General features: G+C 45.9%; 1 protein-coding gene across 1 annotated transcript in view; it reads left to right on the top strand.

The window, feature by feature from the left end:
• The window catches only part of LOC309560583 (vomeronasal type-2 receptor 26-like), a gene marked incomplete at both ends in the record, with an annotated part of 132,933 nt that overhangs the window by 22,498 nt on the left and 91,487 nt on the right, over positions 1-18,948 (top strand). The window lies entirely within an intron of this gene.

Here is an 18,948-nt window from a genome sequence, read left to right as displayed (position 1 = left end):
ATTTTTTACTGAACCACAAGTTTGTGGTTTCTGTGTACCCTGCACTCCTTATTCATTTTTCTTTTTGTATTGTTACACCACAAGATAGTGGATCTTGTTGGGTTCTACCCTTGTCACCTCAACACTTGAATTTGTAGCACATGCACCTTATTTGTTTGCAATAATTCATATTATATATTTTTTTCTCCATTGTATTTTAATCAGATTATTTATTAATTAATTTTATCACATTTGGCAAATAGATATTTATTTGAGTCACTTGATATATTTATTATTAGCATCTACTTGTTCAATTAATTATCACCTGTCACTTTATTGCACTATCTGCACATTATTTATTTGCTTTTTAAGAAAATATATATGCTGTAGGTGACATCACTTACCTATGTCATTTTTGATCAATATTAAGTAACCGTATTTGAATGTTTATACCACACCTCTGTTGATACAATATAGGCAGCGCCAATCACTTCACATACCCCCCAATCTTAACAATAGCGAGTATGTAAAGAAGATAAACTTTTGTATGTTACATAGATTATGTTACATCATGGTAACATTGTATCCAGAGAGTAAGTGAGACTACAATAGTCATATCTTTAACCTCTTTACAACCGCCCGCCGCAGATGTACTGCGGCAGGCAGCCGCTCCTGCACGAATCGCTGTAACTGTACGGCGGTCACGAGCAGGGAGCCAGGGGTCCGCCCCCACTCGGGAGTGGGGAAGCCGATGCATGGGTCAGGCAGCTCCAATTGCCACTTGACACCCTCGATCGCCAGTGGCGGCTGGTGCTCAAAAGTTTTGGGGGGGGGGCGCAAAAAGAAAAATGTAATAGGTATTGCTTCGCGGCAAAAAATGCGGTAAAAAAATTGCGTGACTTTGAGGTCATGGTACAGGCATGGCACAGGTGATGGTATAGGCATGGCACAGGTGATGGTACAGGCATGGCACAGGTGATGGTATAGGCATGGCACAGGCATGGCACAGGTGATGGTATAGGCATGGCACAGGTGATGGTACAGGCATGGCACAGGTGATGGTACAGGCAGGGCACAGGTGATGGTACAGGCATGGCACAGGTGATGGTATAGGCATGGCACAGGTGATGGTATAGGCATGGCACAGGTGATGGTATAGGCATGGTACAGGTACGGCACAGGTGATGGTATAGGCATGGCACAGGTGATGGTATAGGCATGGCACAGGTGATGGTATAGGCGGCATGGCACAGGTAATGGTATAGGCGGCATGGCACAGGTGATGGTATAGGCGGCATGGCACAGGTAATGGTATAGGCGGCATGGCGCAGGTGATGGTATAGGCGGCATTGTACAGGTGATGGTATAGGCGGCATGGTACAGGTGATGGTATAGGAGGCATGGTACAGGTGATGGTATAGGCGTCATGGTACAGGTGATGGTATAGGCGGCATGGTACAGGTGATGGTATAGGCGTCATGGTACAGGTGATGGTATAGGCGGCATGGTACAGGTGAGGGCACAGGTCAGCTTAAATCACTTACCTGCTCTCCTCCTGGGCTGCCTGCGAGACGTCCACGGCGCTGCTCCTCTCCTCGAGTCCTCTTCTTCTGACGGCGGCGGGATTCCGGGAACCGTCCACGGCGCTACTCGTCTCGTCCTCTTCAGTCTTCTGGTCTTCCGATCGGTCCGGGCGGTGGGAAGGAGATCGGGCGGTGACGGTGCGTGACTGACGCAAGCACCGGCACCGCTCCCATTGCGACATCAGCGGGGTCAGCAATCGGATGTCCTGGATGATGATTGGTCCAGGCTGGAGACTGGGCCAATCACAGCCAGAATATCACGAAAGTGGGAGTGTCCTAGCGCTATGACCTGCGCCCAGGTTACGCCCCCAGAAGGCAGCCAATCGGCGCCTCTTCTGGGTCGTAAACCCCCCCCCCCCATAGCCACCACATAGGCCGGCGAACGCGATTATTTTTTTTTTTTTATAACTTTATTGTTCTTTTTGTAATTTTTTTTCCTTTTTTTTAGGGGGGGGGGGGGGGGGGGCGGCGCCCTGGCACTCCCTATGCACAGGCCGCCACTGGCGATCGCTGAGAGAGCAGGACAGTCGGATGTTATAAACTCAGCTGACCATTCTTCTAGCTGAAATGATCACAGAGCTCCTGTAATCCTTCTATATAGGATCACATGTCTCTATGGTCATTTCAGAAGCCACGCCCCCCCACAGTTAGAATCACTCCTCTAGGCTCACATTTAACCCCTTGATTACCCAAAGGGTTAACCCCTTCCCTGCCAGTGTCATTAGTACAGTGACAGTGCATATTTCTAGCACTGATTACTGTAGTAATGTCACTGGTCCCCCCGAAAGTGTAAAAAATGTCAGTTAGGGGTCCGACCTGTCCGCCGCAATGTCGCAGTCTCGCAAAAAATCACAGATTGCCGCCATTACTAGTAAAAAGAAAAAACAATAAAAATGACATAAATCTTTCCCGTAGTTTGTAGGCGCAATAACTTTTGTGCAAACCAATCAAAATACGCTTATTGCAATTTTTTTTACCAAAACTATGTAGCGGAATACAAATTGGCCTAAAATGTTAAAAAATTTTGATTTTTAAATGGTTTTTTTTTGGGAATGTTATATAGCAGGATGTGAAAAATATAGATTTTTTTTCAGAATTGTGTATACAAAAAAAAAAATTGCAGAGGGGATCAAAAGAAAGCTCTATTTGTGTGAAAAAAAGGACATACATTTTGTTTGGGTACAGCGTTGCACGACCGCGCAATTGTCAGTTAAAGTCACGCAGTGCCAAGTTGAAAAAAGTGGCCTGGTCATTAAGGGGGCAAATCCTTCTGGCCTTAAAGTGGTTAAGTATTGTATTTATTTAATGAAGTATTGTTATCCTCGTTAATATTCTCTTGGTACCATAACATCAATCCCTGTCATGTCTAAGGCTCCGTTCACATATTGGCCTCTCGGATCGGGGGCACAATCGCAGCGATTCTGCCCGCGATCCCGAATCATTGGAAATCACGGGATGCCCGTGCGATTCCCTTAACTTTCAATGCCACCACAAGTGTGGCGCGATTTTGCTGTGATTGTCTCCCGACAAATTGTGGTAAAATCACGCAAACGCGGGAAGTCTGGCACTCAAAAGAAGCTCTTGTACTTTTTTTGGGCGGCAGGTGTCCCGCAATTCTGTTTGTTCGGGCGACAATCGTTGCAAAATCTCACCGTGTTTGAGATGCCATTGCAAGTCATGGGAATCGCACGGGTGTCCCGCGATTTGCAATGATTCGGGATCGTGGGCATGTGCCATTTATAATTCAGTGTCATCTAGGGATTTTTTAGAAGAGAGTATCGTTTGTCCTTTTCATCGAATTTAAAGGAGATAGACCTTTCTCTCACCCATTATTATTTCTTATATTTCTGTGTGCATCGTATCAATACATATCTTTCCCATAAGGGTGTCATTGTCTCTGCCAAAAGTCACCATTTTAAAACCTACACTTATGGGGCGTGGCTTGCTGCCGACCAAGATGGGCGCATAGAGAGAAGGCTCCCGCACCATAACGGCTCACAAGCGTCTCCAGCAGCGCATACCGCAGAGACAACCGCCCGTTTCTCACCCACTCTGCCTCCTCACCACTGGGAGACCATGACCCGCAAGAGGAAAGAGGAATCCAGGCCACAAAAACGTACGGCCTTCTTTACTCAGCAACCACATCCTAGGCAAAATGGCGCCGACTCTTCTCCACGTGTATTAATATAGAAAAAGTGATGCGCCAGATATACACAAATTAATAATGTTGAGTGTCCATCAAAACTGTCCAAATGATGCCGTTCTCAAGTGTCCACAGTGTTGGTAAAGGAAACGTAATCCCGTGAGAAATTATAACAAACACCATATGTGTCAAATCCCTCCACCAGGTAGATTAGCCTCTCACCTCAACACGGGACCCAGACGGGCCAGCATTAGCCTGTATGCAAACCTAGGAGCCCAGGGGGATAACTCTCCAGCCTCTCACCTCCGGAGAACACAGGGACATGCAGTAAAAATATATAAAGAGAAATTCTAGTGCTCTCTGTTTGAATCGTTGCAGGCTTTATTAGAAAGTGAAGATACAAATTACTTACATTCTTCAGGCACTCAGCCGTGCCTGCTTGTATGGCATTAACCTGGAAGCAGTACCCGGAAGATAGTCGGCGTCAGGCGCGCAGGCTCCGCCCCTATACGCGTTACGGCAGAGCGTTCTGCTACGTTGACTTCTTCGGTAGGGGTCCTCTGACGTAACGTGTATAGGGGGCGGAGCCTGCATGCCTGACTTCAGTTTTTCTATATTAATCTACTTGATTGTGAGGTGTGGACACGATTATTTATGCACATTTCTTTGCATTTTCTTGCAATGTTCACATTGCACTATATATAATTCACAGCACTGTTATTATTTGCATTGTATGTTGCGTTATTGATTATCACTATACGGTTTGCGCTGATAGTTTTTGTTTTATATCTTCTCCACGTGTGCCCGCCGGATCTCCCCATGTCTCCTCCCGTGGTGATTCTCCAGGACAGCGCAGCGGCAGCTCAGGCAAGTCTCCCCCCACCTTTATCTCTACCCCCATGTCGGGAAGCCCAGCTAAAGCCAGATTCAGGCTGGCTGATGACTGCGACCGGGAGGGAGGGAGCCCTGATAGTGGCATGGAGGATGACACCAGGGACCTGCCAGACTCGATTGAAACCTTTCCCACCAACAACAGACCTGTTGTGGACACAGTACTTAAAGAAATGCTGGTCTCACTGAGGAGTTCTTTACAAGCTGACATGGCCTCCCATATGCACAGAATCGGTAAGGACTGGCAGCAGGTCACGGGGAGGGTGGAGCATGTTGAGGAAAAGATGGGGGAGTTTGCCACCACTATAAATGACCTTATAGATGCCCATGACAAACAGGAAAGCTATCTGGAGTGGGTTAAGGCGAAGCTAGCTGACATGGAGGACAGGTTGAGAAGAAATAATTTGAAAATCAGGGGATCCCTGAATATGTGTCCTCAGAGGGCCTCCGCACCTATGTCATTGATCTTTTTAAAGTACTGCTGCCAGACTCTGCAGACCTGGACCTCACCTTCGATCGGATTCATCGCCTGCCCAAGCCCTCATTCCTGCCAGATGCTGTTCCTCACAATGTCATTTTAAGGCTGCACTTTTTCCACACCAAAGATCCCTTGATGCGACTTTCCTGCGACCTGCCGCGGCTTGCCCCCCCCAATTTGAGGGCCTTCAATTCTTCGCGGAATTATCCCAATATACTTTGCAAAAAAAAGGAGAAGCCTCAACACCATTACTAAACCCCTCCGCAACCATGACACCTCCTATAGGTGGGGATACCCATCCAAACTTACGGTCACCCGTGAAGGGACCTCCTATGTCATTGACTCTGTGGATAAAGGTCTGGCCCTCCTACGAGAATGGAAGATTCTCCCTGCTTCGCCTACTGCTGGTTCGCCAGCTATCACTCCTCACCACCTGGAACCGGAGTGGCGAAACTCCCATAAACACAAGTGATGGCCGTATGCTAATAGGCTCCTCGTTTTAGAGCCCTTTCGAGTGGAGGCTCTCTTCATTTCCTCCCCCAAACCTGAGCAGCATGATTGCTGCACTGACATTCTTTACTGTTTTGCGTCTGAGTAGACAGTATAAGTTTTCCTGCTATTGTTCTCTTTTTTTTTTTTTTTTACCTGTTTGTTGTTTCTTTTTTCTTTGTTTTCTTTTTTTTTTACTCTCTCCCCCGCCGCAGTCCTGGACCCCCTGAGACCTCCTTGCTTGCTCTGTGCATGTGCAACATGGACCACATGGAGATACCTGTTGCCAGACCACCATTCCTCCACCACCGGCCTGTGGACAGTGAGTACCCCGATGTTCCTTGCATCACACAGCATTCTCTACATCCTCCACCATGGGAATTACATTTTTGTCTCTGAATGTGAAGGGGTTGAATCACCCGGCAAAGCTGCGGTCACTCTGGCGGGAGGCCATGACCCAGAGGTGCAACGTCCTTTTTACACAAGAGCCCGCCACGTTGCGCCCACCCAAATATATCTTCTCGGCTAATGCCGACACAAAAAAGAAAGGAGTACTGACAGCTATTCAAAACACTGTCTCCTTCAAACTCATTAAACACATCAGAGACCTGCAAGGTTGATATCTCATCCTGGTTTGCAAACTCAACTTGACCCAATACACCTTAATTAATGCTTACGCCCCCAACACCCGCCAGATCCATTTCTTTAACAAACTGATGCTAGTAGTCCAAAGAGAGCGGGCGGGTTCGCTCCTACTTTCTGGAGACTTCAACCTCACACCTGATTACGAACTGGACTCCACTTTTGTTCCTAAGCGGAAACCCCCAGTCCTGAGACCATGTATCCTGCAACATGATCTTTTTAATGTCTGGAGGTGCCTGAATGCTAACCCCCGGGACTATACCTTCCTCTATGCCCCACATCAGTGCTATAGCAGAATTGATTTATTTTTGATAGATCGCAGCTTATTGTTGAGGGCCTCATCCTCTAGGATTGGCGACATTACATGGTCTGATCATGCTCTGATCTCGCTGGTTCTGGAGGACGCGCTCTCCACTAACCCTGCCCATGTTTGGAGGCTAATGCTATCATAGAAATACATATGTACTTACGGCATGTTTGATACATATATATATATGTGTATTATGTTTACTACTTGACAGATATTTCCCGTTCTGCTGCCACAAGCAATGTCATCACACCATATACTCCAGCCCACACTTTTCATGCGTGTGGCGTGTTTGACTCCTTTCTGCCCGCCCTGTGGACCCTCAGCTCCCGTGGGAGACTATCCGGGCCATGTCCTTTTCCCGCAGCCAGCAAACACCTGCAAAGTAACGTAAGTTTGGGAATTTGAGGTCCACATTGCCTCTTTCCCCCCCCCCCCTTTTTTCTTCCAGTTTTTATTCGTTCTCATTTGCTATTTTTTACATATACTTTTTTACACACACAGATCATACATCTACTCCTGATGAAGTGGCATACTAAGACCACGAAACGCGTCGAGTTACTATGATGTTTTGATTGTTATCCATTACTTCAATACTGTTGACCATTGCAGTCCATTGATGTTTATGAATATACTTTTGTATGTACAATTGCTATGCTGATCTTATGGAAACTGGAATTGGGATGCACCATCTCCCCTTTTTATCGCTACTTGTTCAAGTCCAATACATATACCAATATATGTGATGTTTATTATCTGTATGCATGTATGTATTAATAAATGAGACCTCTTTTTTCCTGCTATCCTGGTCATGCCTCTCACTCAAAGTCCCAAAACTTTCTTTATGTTCATTGAACCGGGATGGAGGCGCACAATTTGTCCCATTGTGCTCCTCACTCAAAGTCCCAAACTTCCCCCTTCTCTACAATTTAATAGGGATGGAGAGACATGACCTTGGTATAGCAGGTTTATCTTTTTTGATTTTTGCATCGCATTGGCTTACGTTTTCCTTGTCCAATGCCATGCTGTACAGTGTTTCCCAGGCACACTGGGGACTATATACACGTTACTATCATGCCACATCCAGATTTACATACATTATCTTTGCCATTATTTTTTCCTTGCATTGTTTTGCAGTGTGTGCCCATTTGGGTGCTGGCTTTGTGGATTGGCGGGCTGTAGGCGGTCTCTGCTGGGAGCTGCGATGCGCGGCGGGCGTTCTCCCTTTCTCCCTTCGCTTTCGGGCACGGGGGATCGGGTGGGCGGCTCCCCGTGCATCGGCGCCGGCGTGTGACGTCATTGCATGACGCCACTACGCCGACGTTCCGCTTTCCATCCACAGTGTATTTCAGGCAACCGCATAGACGGTTTGCCTGTTCGGTCTGCCGCTTCGGCGGTGGCCACCTCTATGCACTGGCGTGACGCTGGGCCCACAGTGCGGAGCTATGATCGGCGGGCACGGGACGCGCATGTCCACAGTCTGGGCTTGAAATTCGGTATGTTTTGTTCGGCCTCTACTCCTCGGGCTTTCCACTTCACTTGTTACCTTTGGCTATTGGTTCTTCCTCCCTCCACATTTTTCTTTGCCTTTGCACACCACCATTCCCTCTTTAGGGGTTCTCATACACACTCGCTACTTTATCACAGGGTTGATCCTTGATACTATGGGCAAGCAGTCTCTCACTTCATGCACTTATCATCATTCTTTCACTTTACCATGGATGATTTTCACTCCCCTCTGGCACCTCCTATACTTTTTCTTTGGCAGCAGCACTATGATAATACTATCATAGAAATACATATGTACTTACGGCATGTTTGATACATATATATATATGTGTATTATGTTTACTACTTGACAGATATTTCCCGTTCTGCTGCCACAAGCAATGTCATCACACCATATACTCCAGCCCACACTTTTCATGCGTGTGGCGTGTCTGACTCCTTTCTGCCCGCCCTGTGGACCCTCAGCTCCCGTGGGAGACTATCCGGGCCATGTCCTTTTCCCGCAGCCAGCAAACACCTGCAAAGTAACGTAAGTTTGGGAATTTGAGGTCCACATTGCCTCTTTCCCCCCCCCTTTTTTCTTCCAGTTTTTATTCGTTCTCATTTGCTATTTTTTACATATACTTTTTTACACACACAGATCATACATCTACTCCTGATGAAGTGGCATACTAAGACCACGAAACGCGTCGAGTTACTATGATGTTTTGATTGTTATCCATTACTTCAATACTGTTGACCATTGCAGTCCATTTATGTTTATGAATATACTTTTGTATGTACAATTGCTATGCTGATCTTATGGAAACTGGAATTGGGATGCACCATCTCCCCTTTTTATCGCTACTTGTTCAAGTCCAATACATATACCAATATATGTGATGTTTATTATCTGTATGCATGTATGTATTAATAAATGAGACCTCTTTTTTCCTGCTATCCTGGTCATGCCTCTCACTCAAAGTCCCAAAACTTTCTTTATGTTCATGTTTGGAGGCTGAACGTTAAATTGTTACAGAACCCTCGATGTAAATATGAAATTGAAAAATCTTTGTGTCATTATTTCACTGATAATGCTTCCTCTGCTGGTGATCCTTATCTTCTGTGGAATGCACATAAGGCCGTCATCAGGGGGACCCTTATCAAATTAGGGGCTGGGGTGAGGAGGAAGCGCATGAGCCAACTTAACAGCCTTATCTCCCAAATCCATGTTATGGAGACCCAGAACAAATCTTCCCCCTCTCCCTCCCTCTCGCAGGCTTTATCCGAAGCTCGGCACCAACTCCTCTATCTTCTCCTGGACAGCTTCGAACACGCCTCCAGTAGATTGAAAATGACACACTATGCCATGGGGAACAGAGCGGGGAAAATATTAGCCCAACGCCTGCAGGGAGCAAGATTGAAGATGCGGCCCTCCTACCTGATCCACCCCACCACCAGTAACAGAGTTTATCACCCACAAGCTATTGCTAACGCATTTGGGGAATACTATAGATCCTTGTATAATCTAAAGGATTACCACTATCCCCCAGCCGTCCCCTGTCTCCATTGAGGCCTTCCTACACAATCTTCAGATACCTAAGTTGACATCGGAAGACCTCTGTGCTCTTAATGCTCCCTTCACGGATGCAGAAGTGTCCAAGGTTATCGCTACCTTACACAATTTCCCTGGTCCTGATGGCTTTTCAGGGGAATATTATCGGCACTTTAACGCCATCCTAACGCCACACCTGGTTAGACTCTATAACGCTGCAGCTTCCTCCTAGGCCTTCCCCTCTGAGATGCTTAAGGCAACGGTGGTAACCATCCCTAAACCCTGGGAAGGAACCGACCCAGCCCCAAAACTATCGTCCTATCTCTTTGTTGAATTGTGACCTTCAATTTATGCAAAGATAATTGCTGTTAGTCTGGAAGAGATGGCACCCTACTTTATTCACTCTGACCAATCCGGCTTTAGTAGATCACGTCAAACATCTGATGCGACCCGCAGACTGCACAACATTCTCCAGGTAGCCAGACTGTACCGAACGCCTTCTCTGCTCCTCTCCCTGGATACGGAGAAGGCATTTGATAGGATTCATTGGACCTACCTGGCGCAAACCCTGTCAGCCTTTGGCTTCCAGGGTAAAATTTACTCTGCAATTATGGCTCTCTATACCTGACCTTCTGTGCAGGTCCTCTCGGCAGGAACGTTATCCGACCCCTTCCCCATTACTAATGGCACACAACAGGGGTGCCCTCTCTCCCCGCTCATTTTTGACTTTCTGATGGAACCCCTTGCTATATAGATACGGTCCCATCCTGACATCTCAGGTCTCCCCGTCCAGGGTACCCCGCATACCATCAGCTTATTCGCAGACGATGTAATACTTATTTTAACTGATCTTAAAAAGTCCTTGGCAGCAGTTCACCGTGCCCTTTCCCTATTTAACAAGGTATCCTATTACAAGGTTAACGACACGAAATCCCATATAATGCCATTGGGAGTCCCCCTGGAAACGCAGAACATGTTGCGGCATCGGTACCCTTACCAGTGGTCGGAGGAAGGTATTCAATATTTAGGTATTACCCTGACCCCTAACCCGCAAAATCTCCTTAAGGCCAATTACTCCCCTTTTTTAGACTCCCTGAAATCTAAGCTGCAAGACATGGCAAAGATAGAGCTGATGTGGTCCGGGAGATTGGGGTCATTCAAGATGATGCTTCTCCCCCAATTGCTGTACCTATTTCGCACCCTCCCCATTCCCGTGCCCACCTCTTTCTTCTCTAAAGCTCAGTCTTTCCTGAACCATTATCTGTGGCAGGGCAAAAGGGTGCGCTGCGCCTTCAGTAGACTGCTCCCCACTAGATGTGCAGGGGGCATGGGACATGTCCTCCTCAAGGACTACTACATGGTGGCCCTCCTCACCAAAACGAGAGCTTGGCTTCACCCAGACACGGAAAACTGTTGGGCGAAGATTGAGGCCACTCAGGTTCCTGGGGGGAGTCTACTGAACTACCTCTTGGCGTATAAATATACCTCTAGTACATCACCTCATCTACCCCCAACCATACAGGCTATATGAGAATATTTTACCTACGTTAGGATACGCCATTTCACGTAAACAGCAGACTATTAGCCACTGTCTATTCCCTGGCACATAGCTCAATACCTCACTTCGCCTACCCCTAAAGTTAAAGGTATTTCCCTATTTTACAGTTTTCTTAACCATAAAACAACCTTCCTCAAAACCGCATTCTTTTCCCAATGGGAAAGGGACTTTGGTAGCTCCTTTGTCACTTCCCAGTGGGGAAAAGCCCTCTCTCTCAAGTTCAAAGCTACTAGATGCACTGGCCTTTGGGAGCTGACCCACAAAATTAATCTCAGATGGTACCTCACGCTGCTATGGATCGCACGGTTTACCCCGCAGGCGTCTCCACTATGCTTGAGACACTGAAAATACTGGCGCACTGCTCCATATGCTATGGGAATGCCCTAAACTGAACCCATTTTGAAATGTTGTCTTCTCTCTTATCTCCAGTACACTGAAACTCCCCGTCCCAGTAACACCTGCCCTAGCATTATGCTCCTTAGGCATAGACCACATACTTCACCATCTCAGGATGGTCCTGCTCAATATACTATTGGTGTCTCGCCTGACCATCCTCCGTCATTGGAAGGATGTTGACCCCCCTACATTTGACGAAACCTTCCGGACCATAAAAACACATGCTTTATACAAGCTCATGTTCTCCTCTGCCATCAATAGATTCCACCAAGTGAGTAAGCTCTGGGAACCTTGGACTTCTCGGTACCCCAACTCAATCTAGTGACTGCACTTTCCCCCTTCCCACACCTACTTTTATGTGTTTATATTCTTCTTAAGTTCACTCCGATAGTTTGAAGTCGGTAACCTTCCGTGACGTGTATTTGCCTTAAATTCATGCCTGATCACCGAGGCAGTGGTCCCTCCTCGTTTTTGCTGCTCTGCTGTGCTCCAGCCCGTCTTCCCCCTGGCCATGTTGAGCGACTGGGGGAAAGGGGGGAGCTGGTGGAAGGTGGGCCCACACGCCTCTTGCCACCCGTATGACCTGCTCTGTCTTTATTGTACATGCCATTTGCACAGTTCCCTCTGTTCCTGTGTTAAAATGTGCGCTGACCTGCATGTCATGTGAGGTTCTTATTTGTTCTCTGTTTATCTGTTTGTATCTTTGAAAATAATACTAATAAAAATGTATTGAAACGAAAACTTACACACATCTAAACCAGGTGGATAGGTGAAGCCCTCATTAATTCTGTGTGGGGTACGACGTGATCCCAGCCGAAAGATCCACTTGGCTTGAGTTTTTAATATTCTCTTATCCAAGTTTCAATTTCTCTGACCCAATTTGATCTGCTGGACCAACCAAAAAAAAATATTTTTACTTTTTGCTACAAAACATATCCAATAAAAAAAAAAACTGTAAAAATTGAATTCCTTTAATAAATTTTAGTCAAAATGTATTCCTCTACCTGTCTTTGATAAAAAAAAAAATCCCAATAACCTTATATTGATTGGTTTGCATGAAAGTTCTAAAGCCTACAAACTATGGGATATATACAGGAATTGTTTTTTTTTTTTTTTTTATACTACTAAAGGCGGTGATCAGTGACTTATAATGGGACTGTGATAGTGCGGTGAGCAATCTGACACTAACTGAAGCCAGGGGGAACTGACTAACTGCCACTGACATCACCAGTGATGCTAATACAGTCATCAGTGCTAAAACAATGCACTGTACTAATGACACTGGCTGGAAAGGGGTTAAACATCTAGGGGCAATGAAGGGGTTCATTGTGTAATATGTGTAGAGTATGCTGATTTTACTACTAAAATCTAAGTAGTAAAGAAACTGAGATATCATTCTCTCTCTTTGATTGTCAACACAGAGCTCTGAGCTGTGATTGGACACAGCCAACCAGCGGGTCCCAGCTGTAAATCAATGGCTGGGACCTGCTGACAGACTCTCATTGTGTACTATCACAGCGGGTGCTGTTGGGGGGGGGGTTCTGGTGGGGGTGCCCTAAAACCCGGAAGCAGGCAGCAATGTACAGGTACGTCCAGGGGAGGACTGGGCCAGGGGGCAGGGGGGCAATTGCCACCTGAGCCACTCTGATGCCCTATAAAAAGATTGCACTGCTTCTGCTACAAACATGCCGGGGGCAGGGGGGCTGAGTCGCTGCACAATGGGCCTCTGGTTTGTACTTGCCCCCTGGGCTGAAAGTTGCCAGTCTGCCCCTAGGTACGTCCCTTTGCCTGTGTGGGCCGCCCATTTGGCCTACGTTGTGTGCGGGTGGTCCAAAATTGGATAAATTGTTACAAAGTGTTTGATTTACAAGAGTTTTTCTCTTATTTTAACAGACAGTGAACGCTGCTACAGGTGTCCCAATGAAGAATGGCCAGATGAGAGAAAAGTGACATGTCTTCCCAAAGTATATTGTTTTCTGTCCTATGAAAATGATGTGATTGTTACGATGATTTCATTATCGGCTTTACTTTTTTCAGCCACAACAATAATTATATTGTTCATTTTTATCTACTACCGGGACACTCCAATTGTGAAGGCCAATAACCGGACTGTGAGCTTCATCCTCCTGACCTCCATCTTGCTGAGCTTCCTCTGTGTCTTCTTGTTCCTCGGACGTCCTGTGGATATAACCTGCATGCTGAGACAAACGTCATTTGGGATCTTCTTCTCCATCGCTGTCTCTTCTGTTCTGGCCAAGACTATCATTGTCTGTATTGCATTTAAAGCCACCAAACCTGGAAGTTCCTGGAGGACGTTGGTGGGAGTCAGAGTGGCTTATTTTGTATGTTTGACCTGTTCTTCTGTCCAAGTTCTGATCTGTGTTATTTGGCTGTCGGTGTCTCCTCCCTACCAAGAGTATGACATGGACTCCTATCCTGGGAAGATCATCATTCAGTGTAATGAAGGGTCAGTTATTGGGTTCTACTCTATGTTGGGTTATATGGGGTTTCTGGCAGCTGTGAGTTTTGTTCTGGCTTTCATGGTGAGGACATTACCGGACAGTTTTAATGAGGCCAAGTACATCACCTTCAGCATGCTGGTGTTCTGCAGTGTCTGGATTGCCATGATCCCGGCCTATCTGAGCACCAGAGGGAAATACATGGTGGCTGTGGAGATATTCGCCATACTGGCCTCCAGTGCCGGAATATTAAGCTGTATATTTTTCCCAAAATTATATATCCTATTTTTTAAACCTGAGATAAATTCCAGAAAAAATATGTTGGTGAAAACAATTTAATAAAGGAAATAAATGCTTATACTGAATAAATATGAATAAAATAAATAAATAAAATAAAATAAAATAAAATAAATAATAATAATAATAAATTGAATAAAATGATACCTCTGAAAACATTCTTTTATTATTTGTTCATCCACAGTTTTATCCTTTATCATCCTAAAGAAAAAAAAAAATAGAATTCATATATTTGATGTGGATTGTAATTTGAATCAATTTCTGTTTTATTGGTCTATTCTATGTAGAGAGATGAACAGGCAGCAAATGAAAAGCATTGATTCTTGGTCCTTAACCACTTGCCTACCGGGCACTTAAACCCCCCTCCTGCCAAGGCCAATTTTCAGCTTTCAGCGCTGTCGCACTTTGAATGACAACTGCGCAGTCATGCAACGCTGTACCCAAATTAAATTTTTATCATTTTTTCCAAACAAATAGAGCTTTCTTTTGGTGGTAATTAATCACTACTGGGGTTTTTAGTTTTTGCTGATCAAACAAAAAAATACCAAACATTTTGAAAAAAAAAAAAAACTGTTTTTATAGTTTGTTATAAAATTTTGCAAACAGGTAATTTTTCTTCTTCGTTGATGTGCGCTGATGAGGCGGCAATGATGGGTACTGATAGGCACTGATAGGCTACACTATTGGGCACTGATAGGCTGCACTGTTGGACACTGATAGGCTGCACTGGTGGATACTGATATGCAACACTGATGGGCACTGATGGGAACTGATAAGGTGGCACTGATAAGGTGGCACTGATAAGGCAGCACTGATAGGTGGCACAGATGGATGGCACTGATCGGTGGCACCGATAGGCACTGATGGGTGGCACTGAAGGGCACTGGTAGGTGGCGCTGAATGGCACTAATAGGCAGCACTCATGGGCACTGATGGGCAGTAATAGGTGTCACTGATGGGTGGCACTGATGGGCAATGATAGGCACTGGTAGGTGACACTTATGATGGGGCACTGATAGGTGGCACTGATGAGCACTGATAGGTGACACTGGTAGGTTGTGCTGGTGGACACTGGTGGGCACTGGTAGGTGGCACTAGTGGGCACTGGCAGATGACACTGGTAGGCACTAGTAGGTGGCGTTGGTGGGCATTGGTAGGTGGTACTGGTGTGACACTGGTGGGCACTGGTAGATGGCACTGGTGTGCACAATTTGCCCTCTCCTCTTCGGGACCGATGTCCCTCTGACAGCAACCAGCGACAGTAGGAGGAGAAAAAAAACAGCTGATTGCCAGCTGCTGTTTACTTCACATGATCAGCTGTCATTGGCTGACAGCTGATCATGTGGTAAGGGGGCAGGACCGCCACCTTACTCCGATCCGTGATCAGGCGAGTCTCATGGACTCGCTGACAGTCAGGGTTACAAGCAAGATAGGGTCTGTAGGTTTGTTCTTAAAGCAGAATTCCGGCCTCGGGGGTGAAATTTTGATAAAAATACCCCCGGGACAGTCAGGGCTACTACATTCCACAATGGATAGCCTCTGAATTGTCCTGGTTCGCATTTACCTTTAAGAAGAAATACTTACCTGGAAAATTTCTTCTCCAGCGCTGCCATTTCAGGTGTGGGCAGCTGAAGCCAGCGCGTCCTCTTCTGCATCCTCTTCGGTGACGTCGGAGTCCCAGAATGCCCTGCACCAGCCCCGCTCGTCACTTCCGGTGCAGGTGCGGCATCCCGGCACAGTTTCTGGGCATCCCCAGAAGCTGTTTAGCAGGGAATGCCATGCCTGCACCGGAAGTGATGAGCGGGGCTTGTGCAGGCGCATTGACTCCTGGGAGCGATGACGTTCAGCTCCCAGGAGTCATCGCAAGCCGGAAGTGACGGCGCGGGCCGTGGCCGCAGAGGGAGGAAGTGGAAGGAAGGTAAGTATATTTTCTTCTATAACAAGGTAAGTGACCAAAATTCGATTTTGAGGCCAGAACTCCGCTTTAAGTTGGATTTGTTTGTAAGTTGGAACAGGTAAATTTTTTAAGTGAAGCTCCAGCCGAAATTTTTTTACGTTTTGTTGGATAGCATAGGGAAGGGTTAACAACCCCATGTAACATTTGTTTTGCTATCTGTGCCCCGTTCAGAAGATTTCACCTCACTTTCTGTCCCTATGATAATTCGATTTGGAAAATATTGGGTTGTTGTGGAAATAAGGATTGGTGATAAAGCTTCAGTGGAGACACCTTTTTCCTAAGATAACTCTTCCAGGAGTAAATTTCCCTTCCTAGGGTAGATTTCTCCTCACTTCCTGTTGTCTCCCTCCGTTTGTAAGTAGGAGTCGTTTATAAGTCGGATGTTTGTAACCCGGGGACCGCCTGTACATAGAAGCCAAAGTCATACCCCTTGGATTATGAGTGCAGATCCTCTCCACCATGCATCATCCAATAACCAGATCTTCCCCACCATGCATCATCCAACAACCAGATCTTCCCCACCATGCATCATCCAATAACCAGATCTTCCCCACCATGCATCATCCAACAACCAGATCTTCCCCACCATGCATAATCCAATAACCAGATCTTCCCCACCATGCATCATCCAATAACCAGATCTTCCCCACCATGCATCATCCAACAACCAGATCTTCCCCACCATGCATCATCCAATAACCAGATCTTCCCCACCATGCATCATCCAACAACCAGATCTTCCCCACCATGCATAATCCAATAACCAGATCTTCCCCACCATGCATCATCCAACAACCAGATCTTCCCCACCATGCATCATCCAATAACCAGATCTTCCCCACCATGCATCATCCAACAACCAGATCTTCCCCACCATGCATCATCTAACAACCAGATCTTCACCACCATGCATCATCCAATAACCAGATCTTCCCCACCATGCATCATTCAACAACCAGATCTTCCCCACCATGCGTCATCCAATATCCAGATCTTCCCCACCATGCATCATCCAATAACCAGATCTTCCCCCCCATGCATCATCCAATAACCAGATCCTTCCCACCATGCATCATCCAACAACCAGATCTTCCCCACCATGCATCATCCAATAACCAGATCTTCCCCACCATGAATAATCTAATAACCAGATCTTCCCCATCATGCATCATCCAATAACCAGATCTTCCCCATCATGCATCATCCAATAACCAGATCTTCCCCACCATGCATCATCCAATAACCAGATCTTCCCCACCATGCATAATCCAATAACCAGATCTTCCCCACCATGCATAATCTAATAATCAGATCTTCCCCACCATGCATCATCCAATAACCAGATCTTCACCACTATGCATCATCCAATAACCAGATCTTCACCACCATGCATCATCCAATAACCAGATCTTCCCCACCATGCATCATCCAACAACCAGATCTTCCCCACCATGCATCATCCAATAACCAGATCTTCACCACCATGCATCATCCAATAACCAGATCTTCCCCACCATGCATCATCCAATAACCAGATCTTCCCCACCATGCATCATCCAATAACCAGATCTTCACCAACATGCATCATCCAATAACCAGATCTTCCCCACCATGCATCATCCAATAACCAGATCTTCACCACCATGCATCATCCAATAACCAGATCTTCACCACCATGCATCATCCAATAACCAGATCTTCCCCACCATGCATCATCCAACAACCAGATCTTCCCCACCATGCATCATCCAATAACCAGATCTTCACCACCATGCATCATCCAATAACCAGATCTTCCCCACCATGCATCATCCAACAACCAGATCTTCCCCACCATGCATCATCCAATAACCAGATCTTCACCACCATGCATCATCCAATAACCAGATCTTCCCCACCATGCATCATCCAATAACCAGATCTTCCCCACCATGCATCATCCAATAACCAGATCTTCACCAACATGCATCATCCAATAACCAGATCTTCCCCACCATGCATCATCCAATAACCAGATCTTCCCCACCATGCATCATCCAATAACCAGATCTTCCCCACCATGCATCATCCAACAACCAGATCTTCCCCACCATGCATCATCCAACAACCAGATCTTCACCACCATGCATCATCCAACAACCAGATCTTCCCCACCATGCATCATCCAATAACCAGATCTTCCCCACCATGCATCATCCAATAACCAGATCCTCCCCACCATGCATCATCCAATAACCAGATCTTCCCCATTGTCCACAATCCTCCTCAGGAGTTGAAGGAAAAATGGGAACAGAACTTGACAGCCTGCTCCCTGACTATGTTAGATATTCTGGAGCACCATTATGACACGGAGGTTACTAAATTTGATGGAGAAACACAGGTCATTTCAAATAAACTTAGCAATTACTCTGAATCTCCCATTTATAAAATTCAGAATGCTAAATTGAAAGAAAATTTGGAAAAAATGCAACCAACAGATAATACTAAACAAAGATAAAAAGTTCCGAAAGGACCTGAACTTTCCAAACAGGGCGAGCATATAAATGGCATAACGTAAGAAGAAATAGAATGCTTACACAAAAGCCTGATGATCAAAGATTTTGAATCTGTTTAAACAGAAACTTAATTTTAACCCCTTCATGCCTAAGGGTAAAACAAATCTAAATGCCTCGGCACAATTTGACAATCTTGGCATGTGTTAGTAAAACCGTACATATTATCAAAGA

Source organism: Pelophylax lessonae (genome assembly GCF_965119305.1).
Source record: "Pelophylax lessonae genome assembly, chromosome: 1".
In the NCBI taxonomy this organism is placed as follows: Eukaryota; Metazoa; Chordata; class Amphibia; order Anura; family Ranidae; genus Pelophylax; species Pelophylax lessonae.
Note: the sequence above shows the minus strand (reverse complement) of the source record. Positions and strands in the feature narration are given on the sequence as shown.